This window comes from Hevea brasiliensis, chromosome 13 (assembly GCF_030052815.1).
Source record: "Hevea brasiliensis isolate MT/VB/25A 57/8 chromosome 13, ASM3005281v1, whole genome shotgun sequence".
In the NCBI taxonomy this organism is placed as follows: Eukaryota; Viridiplantae; Streptophyta; class Magnoliopsida; order Malpighiales; family Euphorbiaceae; genus Hevea; species Hevea brasiliensis.
The window spans coordinates 18,060,336-18,064,680 of record NC_079505.1 but is presented as its reverse complement, the minus strand read 5'-3'; the positions used below and the strand labels follow the sequence as shown (position 1 = coordinate 18,064,680).

Genomic DNA, 4,345 nt, shown 5'->3' with positions numbered 1-4,345 from the left:
ACTTTCCAAAAATCAATTAGAGCTTTAATTGGGTTTTTGTTAGGTTTGAAATACCGTGAAAACATGGTTTGATTTAATGAAAACCAACTTTGAAATGCTTGAAAAAGGTTTCAAAAATTTAAGAATTGATTTCCCTCAAAATTGCAATTCACATGTGTTTGGCTAAATTAAGGATGAACCACATGCAAACAATATTGAAAATCCAATCTCTAGAATCACTTTAATTTTTATTGAATTTAGATTTAATTCCTCCAAATTTCATAAATAGAAATTTCAAATTAAATTTTGGTAATCTAGTTTAATTAATTTTAGTTAATTGTTTTATTTAGCTTTAATTCCTCAAATACCAATTTTAATTCCAAATTTCATTTTATATCTTTAAATTTTGTTATTCTAATTAGCTTATACTTTTATTTCCAATTTAAGCACAATTCCCTGTGGGATCGATATCATTTTTTTTTAAACTATACTACTGTGACCCGTGCACTTGTGGAAATCACACTCCAAGTTTTTGGCACCGTTGCCGGGGAATTGTTTGTTTTAAGTTGGATTTTAATTGTTTTAAGCTAATTAGAATTTTTATTTTCTTTTATTTTCACTACTATTCCTTGTGTTTTTCAGGTACTTTTCTTGTTTATGAGACGATCGAAAAGCACAAGTGATACTGAATTGTTGTTCAACCCTGAAATTGAAAAATTCTGTCGAGCCAACAAAAAGGAATACAAGAGAAGAAAGGAAGCAGAAAAAGAAGAACAACAAAGATTTGAGCAAGAGGTGACAATTGAAAATATGGAAAATCAAAATAGAGCTATTGGTGGAAACAATGGAGAAAATGAGCAAAATAGGCAAAATGAAGTTGTTAATCAAAATGATCCTCAGAGAAGATCCATGTTGGATTATGCTTTTCCTAGATGTGCAGATGTGAGAGATAACAGACCTATTATTGGAGCTAATCAATTTGAGTTAAAGACTGGTCTCATTCAAATGGTTCAGAATTCACAATTTGGAGGTAGTCCACTTGAAAATCCTCATTCTCATTTGAAGAAATTTTTGATGATATGTGGTACACAAAGACAACCTGGAGTTTCAGATGAAGTGATTCGGCTCACCTTATTTCCATTCTCTCTTCGGGATTCAGCATTGGAGTGGTATGACTCACTTCCACAAGCTACTATAGCTACTTGGGAGCAGTTATCTCAAGCTTTTCTATCTCAGTTTTTCCCACCTGGGAAGACCACTCATTTGAGGAATTTGATGGTAGCTTTTAAGCCAAGGGATGATGAAACTTTGTATGAATCTTGGATGAGATTTAAGGAGCTTGAAAGGCAATGTCCTCATCATGAAATACCCAAATGGATGATTGTTCAGAATTTCTACACCAGAGTTACTCCAGCCATAAGAAACACAATTGATTCACAAGCAGGAGGAGATTTCATGAGAATGACAAGTGAAGAATGCTATGATCTATTAGAGAAGATTGCTCATAATACCCATTTGTGGGGAAATCCTAGAGCACTTGAGCCAAAGAAGGCTGGGATTTATGAACTTGACTCAGTTAACTACATGAATGCAAGATTTGATCAGTTGACTCAGCTTCTTAGTGATTTTTGCACAAAGGCAACAACCTCAACTCCTACAACTATGCAACAAGTTGCTTACACAGATGGAAGCCAAAGTTGTGGAGTTGATTACTCTTCTTATGGTGATGATTATTTGCAAGAACAAGCTGCTTATGCAGGAGGTTATCAACAAAAACCTATGGGAAATGCTTACTCTAATGTGAACAACTCAACATGGAGACCACAAGCAACTTTTGCTCAACAAGGCCAAAGCTCGAATTATGCTCATAACCAGTAGTATATGCAGCAGAATAAGCCTCAATTTCAGCCCACAAGGCAGCCACAACCTGGATATCAAGCAAGAGCACAACAACCCCTTCCACCTCATGAACCGAAGCCAACCTTGGAAAGCATGATGGAGAAATTTTTTGCTGAACAAAGCAAGATGAATAGCAAATTGGAGGAAGAAATGCAACACATGAGACAAACCATGGATCAATTACAAGTTCACAACCGCATGTTGGAGACTCAATTGGCTCAACAAGCAAGCTCATCGGGTAGCAAATCCTATGGGAAACTACCTAGCCAACCACAAAACCCTCATGAACAATGTAAGGTTGTGACCTTGAGAAGTGGTAAGAAAGTTGGTCAAGAGAGTGAAAACAAGAGAGAAGAAAAAGAGAGCACAAAAGAAGAAAATTCAGTTGAGAGCAAGAAAAATGAAAAAGAAGAAGAAAGCAAAAGTGAGCAAGATGAGGGAGAGAAACCATACATCCCACCTGAGCCTTACAAGCCCACCCTTCCCTACCCTCAAAGATTCATCAAGCATAAGCTAGACAAACAATTTGGCAAGTTCCTTGAAGTGCTAAAGAAGTTGTATATCAATGTGCCATTCACTGAGGCACTATCCCAAATGCCAAGTTATGCCAAGTTTTTGAAGGAGATTCTTTCCAACAAGAGAAGGCTAGAAGATTATGACACCATCAACTTGGGAGAGCAATGTAGTGCTATAATTCAAAAGAAGTTACCTCCCAAACTCAAAGATCCGGGTGTGTTTTCCATTCCTTGTCATATTGGTGATAATTGTGTGGCAAATGCCTTATGTGACCTTGGAGCTAGTGTCAGCCTAATGCCCCTTTCAATATATGAGAAGTTGAATATGGGAGAGTTGAAGCCCACAAATATGTATCTTTCATTGGCTGACCGTTCAATTAAGTATCCGGAAGGCATTCTTGAAAATGTGCCTATCAAGGTTGGGAAATTCTACATTCCGGTGGACTTTGTCATTTTAGATATGGAAGAAGACACAAAAGTTCCTATCTTATTGGGAAGACCCTTTTTGGCAACAGCTGGTGCATTAATTGATGTAAAGGGTGAGAAATTGACACTTAGAGTGGGAGATGATCAAATGATATTCAACATCAATCCAGCCATGAAAAGGAAACATGAAGAAGTTGAGTCTTGTTTGCGGGTAGACATTATTGATGAGATTGTTCAAGAGCATTTCAGAAAAAGCTATCCACAAGACCCACTTGAAAATTGCTTAGTCCATGGTGGGAGCATTGATGATGACAATCACAATATGGCTGCTTTTGCACAACACTTGGAGAGCTCTCCACCACATCCAGAAGCCACAATTTTTCAGCTTGAAGAAGTGCAAAATTTGGAGATTAAACCACCATCATTAAAGGTAGAGGATGCCCCAAAGGTAGATCTTAAACCTCTTCCTTCCAACATCAGGTATGCTTTTCTTGGACCCAATGGAACATATCCTGTTATAATTAATGCATCTTTGACTGATATTGAGAATGAAAAATTATTGAGAGTTTTGAGAGAATATAGAAGAGTTTTGGGTTATGCAATTGATGATATAAAGGGAATTAGTCCAACAGTTTGTATGCATAGGATTTTCCTTGAGCCAAATAGTAAACCTTCCATTGAACATCAAAGAAGATTAAATCCTACAATGAAGGATGTTGTGAAAAAGGAAATCCTAAAATTACTAGCTGCTGGAATTATTTACCCTATTTCCGATAAAGGAGTGGATTAGTCCTGTGCATGTTGTACCAAAAAAGGTGGGGTGACAGTTGTTAAAAATGAGAATAATGAATTGATACCCACTAGAATCAAGTATGGTTGGAGAATGTGCATAGACTATAGGAAGTTGAACAATGCTACAAGAAAAAACCATTTTCCCCTTCCTTTTATGGATCAAATGTTAGAGAGATTAGCCAAGCATTCATTCTTTTGTTACTTAGATGGATATTCTGGTTTCTTTCAAATTCCAATTCATCCTGATGACCAAGAAAAAACTACCTTTACCTGTCCCTATGGCACCTTTGCCTATCGAAGGATGCCATTCGGATTGTGTAATGCGCCTGGCACATTTCAAAGGTGCATGATGGCCATTTTTTCTGATTTTATTGAAGAAATTATGGAGGTTTTCATGGATGACTTTTCAGTATATGGAACTAATTTTGATTCATGCTTGACTAATTTGTCTAAAATCTTGCAGAGGTGTGCTGATAATGATCTGGTGTTGAATTGGGAGAAATGTCACTTAATGGTCCAAGAGGGGATCGTTTTAGGGCATTTAATCTCAAATAGGGGAATTGAAGTGGATAGAGCTAAAATAGAAATTATTGAAAAAATGCCCCCTCCAACCACTGTCAAAGGAGTGCGGAGTTTTCTTGGACATGCCGGGTTTTACCGGCGATTTATTCAGGATTTTTCTAAACTTGCTAAACCCTTAACAAATCTTTTGAATCATGATGTTAAATTTGATT

General features: G+C 36.7%; 1 non-coding gene across 1 annotated transcript; it reads right to left on the bottom strand.

Moving 5' to 3' along the window:
- Positions 1–1,239: 1,239 nt before the first annotated feature.
- Positions 1,240–1,346, bottom strand: LOC131172374 (small nucleolar RNA R71). Its single transcript, XR_009142854.1, has one exon. It is a non-coding gene; the product is annotated as a small nucleolar RNA R71 (small nucleolar RNA).
- Between the last annotated feature and the right edge of the window lie 2,999 nt (positions 1,347–4,345).